Source organism: Cupressus sempervirens, chromosome 4 (genome assembly GCF_028749045.1).
Source record: "Cupressus sempervirens isolate cs-2001-9-10 chromosome 4, ASM2874904v1, whole genome shotgun sequence".
Lineage (NCBI taxonomy): Eukaryota > Viridiplantae > Streptophyta > Pinopsida > Cupressales > Cupressaceae > Cupressus > Cupressus sempervirens.
This window is the reverse complement of record NC_143121.1, coordinates 197,866,577-197,886,333: the sequence shown is the minus strand read 5'-3', so window position 1 is coordinate 197,886,333 and position 19,757 is coordinate 197,866,577.

Genomic DNA, 19,757 nt, shown 5'->3' with positions numbered 1-19,757 from the left:
TCTTGGCATGTTTAAGGATGTGTGTCAATGAATGGTAAACTTTAAAAACACAAGCAAGTTGCTAGCAAGCCACAATTTTAAGCACTTCCTCTATTAATATTTGATGTGGATCATTATAATTTATCATATACTATATAATTAGTTTTTCTCCAAATCTACAGAGGAAAGATATGGAAATCCTCTTGAGTTTCTATAATAATTGGTTGCATTGGCTTGCCATTGTGATGGATTCTAGGTACAATTTTTTTTTAATATACCATATATACAATGGCCAAATTAACCTATAAATGGCTTTCGGTTTCATTAGCATCACAAAACCTTTTGCTTGTTACTAAATACATTGTAATTTCATTTGTGTATTTACCAACACTTGACAAACCTTGGACTCTAATTTTTAAAGAGGAGTTGAAGAAAAGGAGCAATAAACAACTATAATTCAAGATAAGCAAATAAACATGTAAAATTTTCAAGAAGAAAAAGAATACATTGGATAGATTTTTAAACTTACAAAAACATTTCATTTATGATGTTAAAATTAAAACATTTGTAAAAAAATCAGTATGGGAGATTTCACAATGAAGTATCAATTCTTTTTTCAAAATATGTTGCCAAAATTAAGAGGCTGAAATGTACAGTGGATTGAAGAAGTTCATCATGGTTTAATTTAGGAGGCTACATTGGCAACCACATAATTCATGTCCTTTAAAATGCTGAAATATGGGAAGTAATTGCTTGAGATGCATTTCCCATGTATTAAGTTGTGTGTCCTCTCTACTTTACTCTATAGTACCAATCTATCTGAGCAAGCTGAAACTACTCTCTAGAGAAATATCCCTGAAAGAGTATTGTTGCCTAGAGGAAGATCTCTAATCTTAGAAAGACATCCTATGCTACCAACTAGAAGATTATTAGTAGGACTCAAAACTTCCAAGGCCTTAATATTTCCAATCTTTGAAGAAATGTGACCTTGTAGATTCATATTTGGTAGAATAAGAGAGATCATAATGCCTCCCTTGCAGCTCACACTAGTCCACTCACAAGCAGATGAACTCTCCAATTTCTAGTCTACAAGTCCATTAGAGTTTTCAAGACATCCTTTGAATGCCACAAGGGAATCCATATCATAGTTTCCCAATACCATCACATTGAAGACATGTGATCACATGGAAAACACTAACAACTTGGAAGCTGCCATGTCTCTAAACCTTGGGAAAAAGTGTTGCTAAGTAAAATTGATTTCAAAAGCTTGAATAAATTTTTCTACATAAGTTATTTATATAACTACCATGGACACCAAAAACACCATGTTGAGGACTTCAAAATGAGAACAATCTCAAATTTCAATGCACCCATGGAAGAATCTATATAAGGACCAGAAAAATGTATATGGACTTACCAGTCATATAGAAAGAAAATCATTGAGTGGCCTAGGCAGGGAAAGAATATGATTAAGTTTTTTTGAATTATTTCAAGCATGACATGCCCTACATTTGATCAATCAATATGATATCCTACTGATCAATAATTTAATTCTCTAATCTGACCAACATTTGTCAACATCAAAGCTTTCCCAAACAAGGCATTGTGAAAATTAAGGTTGTTGTAGTCATTGATTATTAATCTCCTATCATAAATGATTATTAAACCACGGAAAATAAATTCATCAAATAATATCAAAAAATAACACAACTAAAACTTCACCAATAAAATGTAGAATGAAATTTAGAACACAAAGAACACAATATTTTTGGACAAATCATCCCTAGAGAAACCCCTAAGGGAAAACCAATTCTATAGATGGAAAATATATTAACTTTAGCAAATCAAGAGATACAAAATTATTTGCCTCTCATTGGCATAATTTAGATAACCTCCTAACTTCTCCTACTGATATTCTCCACTGCTATCACTATGCCCTTGCTAACACTGCAAGACTATTTACTATCATTGCAAACTCATTTTCTATTACTGCAAATGCTTCTACAAATTCTTGCTGTTATTTGTTTTATTCTATTCTCCAAATGCCTCCCTTGACTCCCTTTTATACTACTTATCCAAGAGGTTTCTAGTTGCTTCTTGATCAAGACAACTCAACCAAGAAGTTTCTAATTGTTTCCTAACCAAGAATTTTCTAGTTGCTTCTCGATTAAAACAACCTAAACAATAGGTTACTAGTGGCTTCTAGAAGGATTTTATTAATTAAAAAATATTTTTCATAACTCTAACAACTATTTTTCAATTAATCACATGTGGACGAACAACTATCCAAGCAACCTAAAAGTAACACTCCCTCTTAGCGAGGAAGCTATTCTACATGGCACCCAACTTATCTCTAAAGAAGATGAATTTTTCCTTCCCCAATGCCTTTGTCAGAATTTTTTTCTACATGCTCCTCTGTAGGTATGTACTCTAGTTGAACAACCCCCCATTGTACATAATCTCTAATGAAGTGATATTTTATGTCTATATGCTTAGACCTACCATGAAACACTGGATTCTTAGATAACTTGATGAAACTCTGATTGTCACAGTGTATCACAGTAGTCGCAACCTTCTGATGAAACAAGGCTACTGACAACATTTTAAGTGATATAGCTTCAGATGTTGCCATGTTATCTACTATGTATTATGCTTCTACTAAACTTAGAGCCATGGATATCTACTTCTTTTTGAATGAAGATACAACTCCTGATCCCAAATTAAAACAACACCTTGAAGTGCTCCTTTTGTCCATTATACGTCCTGCCCAATTTGCATCAGTATAGCCCATCAACATGATACCTTCACTTTGAACATATTATATCCCATACTAAACTATACCAAGCAAGTAACACAATACACTCTTGGCTATTGTCCAATGCATTCTTTTTGGTTCAACCATGAACTGACTAAGAGAGTTTACTGCAAATGCTATATTTAGCCTAGTGTTGACCAAATACATAAGCGAACCAATAACTGTATAAGGTGGGATCTACATCCTTCTCCTTAGATGTATCTACCTTCCTCTAATTCATGATCATGGGTGTAGACATGGCTTTGCAATCCTCCATCTTGAATCTCTTAAATATTTCAATGCAATATTTCCCTTGACCAAGGAAAATCTCTCCATCTATCTGCCACACCTCCATGCCTAGAAAGTAGTGAATGAGTCCTAAGTCCTTCATCTCAAACTCTTTTACAAGGTCCCTCTTGTAGTCTTCTATGAGCCCTAGTGAACCTATAAGAAACAAATCATCCACATAAAGAACAAGAATGAGAATCTCACCACCAACAACCTAGTAGTAGAGGTTAGCATCTGCTTCATTCTTCACATAGCCCATTTCCTGAAAGTATGTGTTAATGCACTCATACCACATTTTGGGAGCATGCTTGAGTCCATACAATGCTCTCTTCAATCTATACACGTGGGTCTCTTTTCTATGTGCTACAAAGACTTCTAGTTGCTCTATGTATACCTCCTTTAACTCAGCATTAAGGAATGTTGTCTTGACATCCATTTGATGGATCTTCCATCCCATCTATGTTGTGAATGAGATCACAACTCTTATAGAAGTATACTTGGCCACTGGAGCAAATGTCTCCTCATAGTCTATTCCCTCCTTCTAAGAGAACCCCTTTGCCATGAACCTTGCCTTGTATTTCTTGATGCTACCATCTACACCGTGCTTTATCTTATAGGTCTAGTGTGATCCAACTACTACTCTATCTATTAGTCTATGAACTACCTCCCACACATCATTATCCATTATTGAGTTATACTCCTCAACCATAACATCTTTCCATATCTAATTCTTTGCAACCTCTTGAAAGATGGAAGGTTCACTATATACCAACTAACTAACTAATGCGACATAGTCATTGAACTTGGCCGGTTGTCTTCGCTATCTAGTACTCTTCAAAGGAGCTCCCACAAACTCCTGAGTATCCCTTTGTGTCTCTTGAACCTCATAGTTCCAACTGCTGACTATAGAGGATGTGATAGTAACCTCTAAATCTTCTAGATGCATTTCCTTTTGTACCTATTGCTCCATGCTTTGTAATTCTTCACCACTTGAGCCTATACATACTAGTAACTGTACTTGTGCTTTGCTACCCTTGATTAGGCCTTGGAGCTTCTGTTGGGTACTCACTCTGATCATCTGTTGGAAAATATCTAGACCTTCTAAATGCCTTGTCCTCCATGAAATTAACATCATGCCTGAAAATAATTCTTCTAGTCTCAAGGATAAAAATCCTTTATTCCTTTGAGGTTTCACTATACCCTACAAAGTACTCCCTCTCTGCAGCCCGATCTAAATTGGTATGTGCATCACCCAGAAAATGACAATTTGCCAAACTTACAAATATTTTGAAATGGATAACATTGGGCTTCTTACCTATGAAAGCTTCCTCTGGTGTCATCCTCCCTAGTACCTTGTGTGGAACCCTGGTCTGAATGTAGACTACTGTACTACATGCTTCTTGCCATAACTAGTGTGGCATATACTGGTCATGTGGCATAGCTCTTGCCACCTCTAATATAGAATGGTTCTTCCTCTTAGCTACTCCATTTAGATATGGATTGTAAGGAACAATCCACTCTCTCTTAATTTCTTCCCTAGTACATAACTCCTGGAAGTTATTTCCTTTGTACTCGCCTCCATTGTTTGACTGGAAAACCTTTATCTTCTTTCCTATTGAGTTCTCCACTAGAGGCTTAAACTCTTGGAACAAAGTGAAAGCCTCATCCTAGGTCTTCAAGAATTATATCTAGGTCTTTCTAGAGAAATCATTGATAAAACTAACAGAGTACTCATATCCTCTTATAGACTTCGTTGACATCAATCCACATACATTTGAATGTACTAGATCAAGAACACCTTTAGATCTAGTGTCACTCCTTGGAAAGGATTCTTTTGCAAGCTTCCCCAACACACATCATTTACATACATCATCATGATTTGTACTCACCTCTAGAACACCTATCACCATCTCATGAAGTAATTTGAGTGCTCCATGATGAATGTGCCCCATCCTCCTATACCATGGATCTTTAAGATTTCTAGGATTAGTGATGCTCATGAGTGCCTTAGGAGTATCAAACTGCAACCTATAAAGGTGACCACTCCTAACTCCAATAGTCATGGGTGATTTCCAATTCTTGTGCTTAATCAACATATGTGTCCTTCTAAAGAGTACATTATACCCCCTATCCTAAAGAATAGATACAAAAATAAAATTCATACCTCAACTTGGCACATGAAACACATCATGAACTAGAATTATCTTTCCATTCTTCCTCTGAAACTAAATAGTCCCTTTCCCAACTAGGTTGAGTTTGGAAAAGCTTCTCATAAAAATTTGGATATTGGTCTTCTCCTCCTTATAACTAGAGAAGCACTCTCTAACACTTGTCATATGAAATGATGCCCAACTATCTATATACTAGATAGTCTATGAGATTGAGCTCACCATACTAGCTATAAGTGCAAAATCATCTTCCATTCTACTAGAGAGTTCTTCTACACTTGCTAAACTTGTTGCTTGCTTCTTTGCCTTCTTCCTTTCTAGTAAATCGTTGACATAGTGACCATACTCACGAAATCTAAAGCACTTGACCTTAGAATGGTCATTCTTCTTCTTCTCACTTTGTGAGCTAGATCCCTTCGTTTCTTTCCCTTTCCCTACTAGGGCAACATTTTCTTGTTCTACCTCGCTCTTCTGACTCTTGTTGACCCCATTGACAAGACTTAGTCTAAACTCCTCCTAAGTAAAATTAGTCCATAGTCAATCCCAACTAGGTAAGGTATTTCATCCACTAACAACTTGAACAAAGATACTCCATTTTTTAGTAAACCCATTTAGTGATATTCTCACTAGCTTGTCATCACGAGGACTATCTCCAATAGTTGTCAACTCATCCTTGACAAGTATAAGCCTGGTGAGGTAACTTATAATGTCTTCTCCTTGGTTCATCTGGGTATTATTTAGCTTCTCTCTGAGAATCATTTTCTTTTTGGTGGTAGCATGAACTGGTACAAACTCAGAATGATATCCCACATCTTATTTGTTGTATCTAGCTCTAAGATATGTGAAACAATATGATCCTTTATACCATCAAGGATAATCCTCCTCACCCTGGCATCATCCTTCTTATATGATGCAAGTTGTGTCACATTTGTTGGTATAGGTACAACACTAGTAGTATAATCCTTGATACCATTATCTTCCAACAATAAATAAATTCTAGCCTTCTAGACACCAAAATTCGAGGCACCATCCAGTCTGTCCTGATCTCTCAAGATAGCTAAAGCCATCTCAAGGGATTAAAGAAATAATTCTAAAGAGATCACACTAGGTTATACAAACCCTTAATTTCTTTCCTAGGGTAAAAAATTTTCTACCCTCAACATCACTCTAATACTATGTGAAAATTAACACTGTTACAGTCATTGATTATTAATCTCCTATCGTAAATGATTATTAAGTTGCCAAAAATAAATTCATAGCTAATATCAAAAAATAACACAATTGCAACTTCACCAATAAAATATAAAAATAAATTCATAACAGAAAAAACACAATATTTTTGGACAAATCATCTTTGGAAAAATCCCTAATGGAAAACCAGTTTTGTAGATGGAAAATATATTAACTTCACCAAATTAAGAGATACAAAATTCCTTGCTTCTCACTAGCAAAATTCAAACAACCTCATGATTTCTCCTATTGAAATTCCCCATTACTATCCCCAACACTATCATTGTGCCCTTGCTAACACTGCAAGACTATTTGCTATCACTGTAAATTCATTTGCTAACACTACAAATGCTTCTACAACTTCTTATTTTTCTCTTTTTTGTTCTATTCTTCAAATGCCTCCTTTGAAGATAATAGAGTAGAACCAAGATTGTGAAAATATGTCAAAATACATCACCTTGTGACATAGATTATTGAAGATAAAGTGGCTAGACCAATGAAAAGAAATAAGTTGAGAAATGATACACGTATGCTAAGCATGCATGATCCTAAGAAAGTTAAAGATGCACTAGATAATGATGATTGGAGTAAAGCAATGAAAGAAGATATTAAGCAAATATAGAAGAACAAAACTTGGTCACTTGTACCTAGACTAGAAAATAAGAATGTTATTGGTACCAAGTGGGTATTTAGAAATTATTTAGATGAAAATTGTCAAGTAGCAAGAAACAAGGCAAGACTAGTTTGCAAAGGGTATGCTCAAGAAGGAGGAATAGATTATGGAAAAACATTTTCCCCTATTGCAAGACTCAAAGGAGTGAGAACTTTACTTTCTAATTCTACATATAAAGGTTTCAAGGTTTACCAAATGGATGTGAAGTCTATATTTTTGAATGATATATTAGAGGAAGAAGTCTATATTGAACATCCTGAAGGATTTATTGATGCTAACAATAAGAACATGGTATGTAGATTGCACAAAATTTTATATGGATTAAATCAAGCACCTAGAGCATGGTATGAAAGACTTCATACTTATCTACTAAAAATTGGTTTTGAAAGAAATGATGACAACAACAATTTATACTTAAAGATTGAAGGTGGTAAAGGTATTTTACTAGATGAAATTTTTGTTGATGATATCATATTTGGAGGACAAAATGCATTTTGCAAGGCATTTTCTGATTAAATGAAGAAAGAATTTGAAATGTCCATGTTTGGAGAAATTAAATTCTTTGTTGGCTTGCAAGTTTATCAAATGTGATATGGTATTGACATTACTCAATCTAAGTATGTGAAGGAAATATTAAAAACATTTGGATTAGAAGATTCAAAGCTTGTCAGTACACCTATGGTGACTGGGCATAAGCTATCCAAGAATGATGATTCAACTAATGTGAACCAAAATTTATACAAGTTTATGATTGAACAATTACAATATATAGTTCATAGAAGACCTAACATTACATTGGTTGTTGTGATTGTTGCAAAATTTTATGCAAATCCTAAGGAGAATCATGTGATGGCTTTTAAAAGAATAATGATATATTTAAAAGGAACAAAGGATTTTGGTCTATACTACATGAAAATGAGAAATTTGAGTTGAGAGCCTATATAAATGTTGGGCTAGAAATGTTGATGACAGAAAAAGCACAAGTAGTGGAGCATTTTTCTTAGGAAAGAGACTAGTTACTTGGACTAGTAAGATGCAAAACTGCATATCTCAATCTACTACTAAAGCTAAGTATGTTGCTACTACAGTAAATTATACAAATATTGTATGGATCAAACAACTACTCAAAGGAATGAATGAGGAGATCACACACCCTGATGTATTGTACTATGATAACATAAGTGCAATAAATATATCCAAGAACCCTATGATGCACACAAAGACAAAACACATAGCTATCAAGTATCATTACTTGAGAGATTTGGTTCAAGATAAAGAAGTAAAAATGGAATATGTGAATACAAAAGAGCATATTTCTGATATATTCACAAAAGCATTACCTAAGGATGCTCATGAGTATCTAAGAGGTAAACTAGGGATGATACCCCTATCCAAAGCTATCTAAAGAGACTAGAGATGTGCCCTACATCAAATACAATAGAAGACACATAATACAAATTGATGCAGTGTACTATACTTTAGGAACTACCTAAAGTAATCAAGGGCTGAAACAAATAATTAGTCACAAGTAAGGTGACAGAGTGAGAACCTAGAATTATTAAACATCTGCATACATGAGATGACAAGTCTTTGGCATTGTTGTCAAAGAGGGAGAATGAAGTATTACCAAAAAATGGAGATGAAGTAAACAAAGGGAGATGAAGTAAATGAATACTAGAATCTACCAACAATGAGTAGAAAGGATAGGTTAACCTGAATATCAGATAGAGGGAGTAATCAAAGAAAGTCAAAAGGAGAAGCTCTACAAGAGAACAAAATTTTGTAACCTATATAACAGATTGAAGTCACTGAAAAAGGGAGAGATTTTTTTTTTTTGGTATTATTGTTGGTAATGGTTTGCCATTAATGCCAAAGAGGGAGATTTTTGATCAAATATTGATACAAGTATGAGAATGTGTTTCAATCATTGTTTTGTCACTCATGTCAAACCTACTACTAGTAGGAGAGATAATTGCTTAGTTGATCTGAGTACTATCATTTGTTTGATTGATGAAGATGATCTGATCAAATGAGGTAACAAGAGGACCTAAAGGAAAGGTTGAGTTTTGATATGAAAAAGAAGTATTAAAATCATTTGAGATAGTAATAACATAGAGGATTGATCATCTACTTAATGTTGCAAAGGATGGATACACTAACAAAAGTTTAGAAGAACAAGTGAAATTAATTGAGTTTCCTAAGCTTAACAAACCACATAGTAGGTGTCGAGCAAAAAACCAATTAGAGCTGAGAAAAGTTGATTTTCAGTGTATGCCAAGTGAATTGTAGACAATGCCGAGCTAAGTAAAATTTAGTGATTTTTGAGTGAAATTTAGTTGATGTCGAGCATTGGTAAACTTTAGTTTGTGCTGAGTGATTTGATAAATGATATCAAGTAACACAGTATGTGTTGAGCATCATAAGAAAGTTAATGCCGAGTAACAACATTATGAGTTTGATCATGGATTTGATCAATTTGAGCTGACAAGTTTGATTAAACCATGAGACAAGAAGAAATATTGTTGGACTTGAAATAACAATGAAGGAGATCATCCAAAAGGAAACAAAGAGGAAAATGTGGTAAGTAACAAATATGAAGAGGATTTTTTTCTTCTTTATTTAGAAAATGTCGACGATTCATGGGTTTTAGATTCTAGAGCTTCATTTCATGGTACACTCCATAGAGGTTATTTTATTGATTATGTCCAAAGGCAATTTGGGCTTGTTTATAATGGGGATAATGAGCCCTACTAGATTTTTGGAAAGGGAAAAGTTAAGACTAAGTTGTAGAATGAAAATCATTGGCTACCACATGAGGTAAGACATGTTCCAAGGTTGAGTAGGAATTTAATCTCAGTAGGGTAACTCAGTGATGATGGTTGTGTAGTTACTTTTAATGATAAAAAATGGAAAGTTAAAAAATGTTCCCTTGTAGTAGAAAAATGTGTGAAAGTAGGTACCTTATATCTTTTTATAGGTCATACAATTCCTTCTACTTTGGTTGTTTTAGAGAAAAATGAACGTTCAGGAACAATTGCTACAATTGAGTAGCGAGAACAAATATTTGTTGTAGATTCAGAGATAGTGCTATGGCACATTAGACTTGGGTACATGAGTGGGAAAGGTATGAAATTGATTCATTCAAAGAGAGTTTTACCAAGTTTGAAATGTGTCAATATGGATTTTTATGAAAGTTGTGTGTATGGAAAACAAAAGAGTGAGTTCTGTGAAGAATGGGAAGGAAAAAAGAAGTGAGAGATTAGAGCTTGTGCATATAGATGTATGAGGACTAGCTCAGATATCTTCCCTTGGTGGCTCTCATTATTATGTTACATTTATTAATGATGCAACTAGAGAAGCATGGGTTTATTTCCTTAGATAGAGAAATCTAATGTATTTCAAACTTTTTAGAAATGGAAATGTTTGGTTGAAAATGAAACTGGTAATAAATTAGAATGTCTCATATTTTATAATGGTGGTGAGTATTGTAGTCATGAATTTGAATATTATTGCTCCACTAATGGTATTTGTAGATAGAAAATTATTCCAAGGACTCGACAGGAAAATGAATTGGTTGAATGCATGAATAAGACAATAATGGAGTGTGCAAGGAGCATATGGTTTCACGCAGGGTTTCCATTAAACATGTGGGTAGAGGCTATCAATACTACTACATTTTTGATAAATAAAGGCCCCTCTACTCCTTTGGGTTGTGGTATTCCAGATGAAGTATGGACTGGAAAGAAGGTGTTTTTCTTTTCTCAAAACCTTTGATTGTGAAACATTTACACATGTAGATTCTAAAAATAGAACCAAGATGGAAGCTAAGTCAAAGAAATGTATATTTTTTTGATATGAAATTGATGAATTTGGTTATAGGCTTTATGATTTTAAAAATCATAAAACTATAAGAAGCAGAGATGTCATATTCAATGAGAAAGTATTGTACAAAGACTTGTTGTAGCAACATGAGAAGAAAGAAGATGATTATGTAGTGTTGGATGATACTCCAAAAGATGATGTTCCAAAATTTTTTCATGATCTACAACTACCACAACAAAAAATACCACACACCCAAGTGAATGTTAGACAATCAACAAGGCTATAAGTAGACCTCCAAAAAGATTTTCTCCCTCCTTGTACTCTATTTGACTAACAAATGTTGGTGAAACTAAAAGTTGTGATGAAGATGTGCAGGTGGATACTAAGATTTAGTGGAAGTCTACAATGGTAGACGAAATGGATTCCTTGCTAAAATATAAGACTTGGGATTTATGAAAGTTGACTACAAGTAAACAAGATTTATAGAATAAATGGGTTTATAGGTTGATAGAAGAGGATGGAGGCAAGAAAATATTTAAAGCTAGGTTAGTTGTAAAAATATTTGCACATAAAAAGAGAGTTTATTTTGATGAGATATTCTCTCCTATTGTAAAAATGACTTCTATTCACATTGTTTTATGTATTATAGTTACTGAAGATTTATATTTGGAGTAGCTTGATGTTAAAACAATTTTCATTCATAGTGATTTGGGTGAAGAGATATAGATGGCATAGCTACAAGAATTTTAGATCAAAGGCAAGGAGAACTTAGTGTATAGATTGAAGAAAAGTTTATATGGCCTGAAAAAAGCACCTCGGAAATGGTATATGCAACTTGACAATTTTATGCATGAGCATGGATACAATAGGTGTCATTTAGATAATTGTGTTTATTTTAAGAGATTGGATGATGAGAACTATATTATTTTATGTTTATATGTTAATGATATGCTTGCAGCTAGGTCTAACATCAATCAAATTAAGTGGCTGAAATGCTAGTTAGCACATTCATTTGCTATGAAGGATTTGGACGTAGAAAAAAAATCCTTGGTATGAATATTTATAGAGATAGGAAGAACAAAAAAATGACTTTATCTCAGGCTGATTATATTATGAAGGTGTTGCAACATTTCTCTATAGAGAATGCTAAAGCTATCAGCACACCTTTACCTAGTCATTTGAAGTTGACTAAGGAGATGTGTCCAAAGACACAACAAGAGGCAGATAAGATGTTCAATGTACCTTTTGCTTTAGCAATAGGAAGCTTGATTTATTCTATGGTATGCACAAGGCTAGATATTGCACATGCAGTGGGAGTTGTAAGTAGGTAAATGAGTTATTTAGGGCTTCAACATTAGAATGCAATTAAATGGATTCTTTAATATTTGAGTAGAACATCCAGGAAGTGTTTACATTTTGGGGTCTCTACTACTAATTTATAGAGATATGTCAACTTAGATTTGGCAGGGGATATTGATACCATGTGAAGTACTAGAGGCTATGTATTTTCTATTTGTGGGGCACTAGTGAACTAGGTTTTTAGGTTATAGAAGGTGAATGCTTTACCCACTACAAGGGCATAGTATTTTTCTACTATAGAGGCATCCAAGGAGATGTTTGGGCTTTAGTTCTTCTTGGAAGAATTAAGACATCCTCAACAGAATAATCATGTGTTTATAGATAGTCATTGTGTCATTCATCTTGTGAAGAATTCTTCTCTACATTCAAAGAAAAAACACATACAATTGTAGCACCATTTCATTCAATTAGTTTTGGATGATGGATAGTTAAAGATAGATGAGATACATAAAGATGATAATCCAGCGGATCATATGTTTACAAAGGTAGTGGCAAGAGAGAAGTTGAACTCCTCTTTAGCTTTGATTGGTCTTCTAGACTAAACAAAATAAAAGAATAATAGAGTCTAGGGTGGTTTGATCCAGTGGAGCCTCATGGAGTAGCAACATAGCTACAAGATTGGTTTCCAAGTGGGAGATTTTTTTCTAGTGTGGAGCCTAATGATCCCCAAGTGGGAGATTGTTAGTTTATAGTGACTAATTAGGGAAGTACTATACATACTCCATAATTTTTTTTGGCATTTTTGGGTTGACATGTTGTAACTAATTTTAACCCTAAAGAGATAAAAATACTTGAATAAAAGGGCTTAGGGTTAGGGATTTTCAGCAGGTGTGATTCAAATTTATTTTCTTATGGTGGTATTGAGTTGTAAGGGACTACATATCATAATTAGTTTATAATCACTGGATCGTAATAATATTGGACTTTTTGTTTGGTGGACATAGCCTAGGAATTGGGCGAACCATGTTAAATCTTAGTGTCTTGTGTTCTCTTCTATGTGATTTATTATTTTCTAAGATTGTTTATATTTGCATGTAATTGTTATTTCTATCTATGGTTTATCCTAAAAAATATATCATTCATTACAAGTTACCTCTTTCCAACAAGTAACATATCTAAAGTACAATATTTCATCTATTATTAAATTTAGTTTACATTACTTGTGCATCTAATAATGGTGCAAGGAGGGAATTGAAAAGCTAGGGACAAAGGCACCCCTAACTTTCCAACCACCTTGTTGAGTAAACACACCAAAAGAAAACAAGCATAGAACAGAACCAAGGAGAGGGAGAACAAAACAATTTTATTGATTCATTAAGTTATCACCATACATGTCTAGCTATAAGGCCTTCTAGGTTATAGCCAGATACAAAATATAACTTCAAGATCTACAATCCAACTTCAAATTCACAATTCTAGAAACATATCCTTTGAACTCTCTGAGTCCTCTCCTAAATTAAACTAAACACCTCTACTTATTCTTGGCAAAATGTCTTACAAAAGATTCTAGATCATTACATAATAGAAAAGCTTACCTCAAAATAGTCTACACTCATCCCAAGACAAGATATTATTATTAAATTCATGATCCAAATTAAATACATAAGTCAGCTCATACTAAGAACCAATCATAGACAAAATTGGTCAAAGAAGGACCCGAGAAATAGAAAATATTAGATTCACTCAATGCATGAAGGAACAATTGGTCAACACAGAACAACTCGATTAACACTGCAGGAACTCGATAAACATTGAAGAACTTGATTAAGATTAAAGGAACTCGGTCAACACTTGAATAGCTTGGTAAACACTGAAGGAACTCGATTGACACTGAAAAGCTCAGTTAGTACTGAAGGAACTTGGTTGACACTGAACATCTTGATTAATATTGAAGGAACTTGGTTAACACTACTAGAATGAACAAATGAGCAGGATTACAAGGCAACCCAAGATGCTCCTGCATCAGACAACCAAGGTTGAAAGAAATGATTCTCCTAAATCATGCAAGTGTCACAACCTCGGTTGAATCTAACTTAGTTTGAGAAATCCATGTACCATATTCAACTAGTCTATTCTTCCACTTCACCAAGTACTCATAATAATCTTTTCCTCTTGTGATTTTACTAACTCTCTGATCCAATACATGTTCAACATCTTCAATCTACTTCTTTGGATAATCATTTGATAGAACAACTTCATCATTTGACTAATGATACTTATAAAAATAAGCAACATTGAATATAGGAGACATATCAATATCATTAGGTAACTCAACTTCATAAGTATTACCAATGTCTAACTTCCTCAAGATCTTACAAGGTCCAAACTTCTTCATTTTCAATTTACTGTATGTTCCAATAGGAAATCTTCCTTTCTCCAAATGAACCAAATCCTCATCACCAACTTGAAAAACATGATGTCTTCTAGACTTATCAGTATTCTTCTTATACTTTTAATTACTTTGTTCCAACTTTAACTTCACTTACTCATGCAAAGACTTCATAAAATCAACTTCTCCTTCAACACTTCTCTTCTTCTTGTCAACAACATCCCTCAAATCTAATATTCCTCTAGGTTGCATTCTAGTAACAATCTCAAAAGGTGTTTTCCATGTACTCCTACTCATAGAATTATTATATGCAAACTCATCTTGTGCCAATACTAGCTCCCAATTACTCAGCTTATCTCCAACTAAACATCTCAACAAATTACCCAAGCTTCTATTCACAACCTCTGTCTATCCATCTATCTTTGTATGGAATGTAGAACTAAATCTCAATTCAATATCCATCTTCTTCCACAAATTCCTCCAAAAATAACCAACAAACTTATTGTCTTTGTTTGAAATAATACTTTTTGTTTAATCCATACAATCTAACGATCTCTTTGGAAAAAATCTCAGCAATATACACAGCATATGATATCTTCTTACATGGTATGAAATGTGTCATTTTAAAAAATCTACCCATAGCTAAAAACAAGAATCATACCATCTTTCTGTCTTAGATAATCCAAGAACAAAATCCATGCTGATGTCACTCCAAGGTTTCTCAAAAAATAGAAATAGGTGTACACAAACTAGTATTTTGACTTACTCCTTTTTTAACTGGGAAAATTTCACAACTCCTTAAAAGCCCCTGAACATCCTTATACATACATGGCCAATAATTCTTATCCTTTAGCAAACTTAATGTCTTATCAATTCCAAAATGTCTAGCCAACCCACCACAATGTTTTTCCTTAATTAAATTAGCTCTCATAGAACTTCTTGGTATAAACAATAAGATTATTTTAAAAAACATACCTTCTTGAATGAAATAATCATCATACTTACTCATTTGATCTAATATATTTGGTGCTCTACACTCTCTCCATGCCTTAAAAAAATTAGGTCAGTATCATACAACTTATTCATTTCATCAAAACTAAGAACTTCAATCTTCATCTTGGCCAACAAAGAAAATTTTCAAAACCTATTTTTACCTTTAATCCAAAACTAAGAACATCTTCTACTCAATGCATCAACAACTTGGTTAGTAACTCCACTCTTATGCTTGATCACAAATGTGAAGCTCTGCAAGTACTCAACCCATTTCATATATATTTGATTTAACTTATGTTGACTTCCCAAATACTATAAAGCTTTATGATTAGTATACAACACAAACTCCTTAGGAATCAAATAATGTCTCCACTTATTCAAGGCTTGAACAATTTCATAAAATTCTTGATCATAGATAGAATACTTCCTTTTAGCATCATTCAACTTCTTACAAAAGAAAGAAATAGGTTTATCTTCTTGACTCAAAACAAGTCTTATTGCGCCACTATCACATTCAACTTGAAATACCTTGTTGAAATTAGGAAAAGCCAATACAGGTAACTTAGCAACCTTTTGTTTGAAAGCCATAAAACTCTTATCAGCTCCATGTGTCCATTTAAAATCCTTTTTATGTCCTCTCATTTTCTTAGTCATAGCACTACAAGCAAAACTAAAATTATTTATAAACTTATAGTAGAAACTAGCCAAACCATGAAATGATCTTACCTCACCCACATTCTTAGGTGTAGACCATTCCAACATTTCTTTAACCTTATCAGGACCCATTATCAAACCATCATCTTAAATCACAAATCCCAAATACACAATCTCCTCTTGCATAAAAGAACACTTTTTCATGATAATCATCAACTTCTCCTCTTTCAATATCTATAATACTTGTCTAACATTCTCAAGATTTTCTTCCTTTGTCTTACTAAATATTAGAATATCATCCGAGTAAAAAATCATAGACTTACCCAAAAATCTCTTGAGAACTTCATTCATTAACCTTACCCAAAAATCTCTTGAGAACTTCATTCATTAACCTTACCCAAAAATCTCTTGAGAACTTCATTCATTAACCTCATGAAAGTACTAGGTGCATTAGTCAAACCAAAATGCATAATCAACCTTTCATATAAACTATCTTTTGTCTTGAAAGAAGTCCTCCATTCATCACCTTCTCTAATTTTGATATGATGATAAAAAATCTTCAAATCAATCTTGGTAAAATAATTTTCTTCACTCAAACAATCCATTATGTCATCCACCTTGGCATAAGAAACCTATATTTCATTGTGATCTTGTTAATAGTTTTGGAATCAGTACACATTCTCCATTCTCCATTCTTCTTAGGTTCTAATATAGTAGGTATAGTACATGGACTAAAACTTTCTCTAATCAAATTTTTTTTCATTGTCTAATGCACTTGTTTGTTAAGTTCTTCATTCTCTATAGGTGTCTATCTAAATGGTGCTTTATTTAGAAAACTAGCTCCAGGAATCAGGTCCATACAAAGACTTATACTTCTTACTGGTTGTAAACCATTAGGTATATCCTCTGATTTTTTTTTATTTATACTCATTCAACAACCTTTCAATTTGTACTAGCACTCAGTCAATACTACTGGCTACTTTTGTCACTCGATTACTACTAATGTTTGTCACTCAGCCATTACTATCTACCACTCAAACATCACTATGTTCTATCACTCAATTACTTCTAGATCAACTCAGTCTTCTAGGAATTGTGGAAAAATAGGTTTGATTCTTCTTCATTTCATTTTCAAATTGCTTCTCATTGACCACACAAACTCAAATAGTAGTACAATTAATCTCATATGGACTTTCAATCAAAGGAAACAATACTTGTTTTCTTTCATTCACCCAAAAAGTATATTGATTCCGTCTTCCATCATGTATAACATATCTATCATATTGCCAAGGTCTACCAAAAAAATTATGACAACAATTCGTAAGCATAACATCACACAGGACTTCATCAAAGTAATTTCCAACCTTGAACTTCACAACACATTGTTCACTTACCAACACATCGTTCACTTGCCAATATCTTATGCTCATAATTGATCCATGAAATATGATAGGGTTTAGGATGCTTTAGCCTCTGTAGCTGCAACTTTATAACTAGCTCGTTTGATGTCAAATTTTTTGAACTTCCACTATTAATGATCACTTCGTAGCATTTTCCAACCATCTTACATCTGGTCTTGAAAAGATTTCTCCTTAGGACAAGTTCCTCATCAATTCCCTTATTACACAAAGTTCTTCTCAACATAAGTTTTTCTCTAGCCTTAGGTCCACATGGTGAACCCTCAAGCTCTTCTTGAATCATAGTATTAATTTTACCTTGTTCATTCTCATCAGAGGATCTACATTCAAAGGATCTATGCCCTTCTTTTCCAAATCTAAAATAATAACCATGAAAACCACTTCTAGAATAAGAATTACCTCTTCCTCAGTAAGAAATAGTACCTCCTTGGTAAGAATTACCACATTTCCATTTACTCTTGAGCTTGTCATCATTTTTTCATTCAAATTTTTCCTTATCTTGTAAAAAATTGTCAGATCTTCCACCTTCTCCATAGGATCTACCTATGCCTCTCTGGAATCTACCACCTCTTCCTCATTTTCTTTGTTCATGCTTCTTTGTCAAGATTTCCTCAAATTTCAATGCATATTGATAGGCTTCTTCCACATTTTCTAATTTCACAAAACTTATCTCATCTTGAATTTCATATTTTAATCCATTTAGATACCTTTTAGCTTTCTCAAACTCATCATCCACATTTCCAAATCTAATATCCAATCTATAGAATTCCTAAGTATACTCCTTCATACTCATGTCCTTTTGTCTCAAAATTTACATCTTTCTCAACAAGCCAACTTGGTAATTAGTAGGAAGGAAATTCTTCTTCACCTTGTTCACCATTTTCAGCCAAGTCATGATCTTCTCCTTTCCTCTCCTTTGTCTATCAATTTGTAAATTCTCTCACCATAATGAGGCACGACCTTTCAACCTAGTGACTGCAATTTTAACCTTCCTATAATCAGGAGTGTTTTCAAACTCAAAGAACTTCTCCATATCAGAGATCCAATTCAACATAGCATTGGTGTCCAATTTTCCATCATAAGTACAACTTCTACAATAGGATTTGAATATATGCCCTAGACAACACTCTCAACAATCTTTGCTCATATTGATCTTCCCTAGTTTTTAGATTAGGGTTTAGTGCTATTGCTTCATCATCACTCACATCATCAAGATGTGCTCCTCTCCTCTTGGCTATCTCTAAAAAAACTAATCTACCTGTAATTTGCCTCAAAATGTTCTTAATATTAGTGTCAACATTTCTTTTGCCTCAAACCATCTTTACAAACAAGTTCTTGCAAGATCGTAACCCTCTCAAAGTTACAGGTCAAATCCAAAAATTTGCAACCCTAGAGACAAATTCAACTTGGGGTTATACGTGATCCAATCTCCACAAGGACGAACCTCAAGCTTTGATACCACCTAGTGCAAGGATGGAATTGAAAAGATAGGTTCAAACACACTCCTAACTTTCCAACCACCTTGTTGAATAAACATAATGGAAGAAAACACACTAAGAACAACACCAAGGAGAGGGAGAGAAAAACTATCTTATTGACTCATCAAGTTATCAGCATATACGTGCCTAACTATAAGGCCGTATAGGTTACGACTAGATAGAAAATATAACTTCAAGATCTCCAATCTATCTTCAAATTCACAATTCCAAAACATTTGCTCTAAACTCTCTAAGTCCTTTCTAAATTGAACTAGATACCACTACTTATACTTTCCAAAATGGATTATAAAAGATTCTAGATCATTAAATAATAGAAAGGTCAACCTCAAAATGGTCTACACTCATCCCAAGACAAGGTCTTATCATTAAATTCATGATCAAAATTAAATACATAAGTTGGATCATACTAAGAACCAATCGCATAAAAACTCGGTGAAAGAAGGACCCGAGTAACAAAAAATATCAAGTTCACTTGGTGCATGAAGGAACACTTGGTCAACACAAAACAATTTGGTTAACACTACATGAACTTGCTCAACACTTTATAGCTC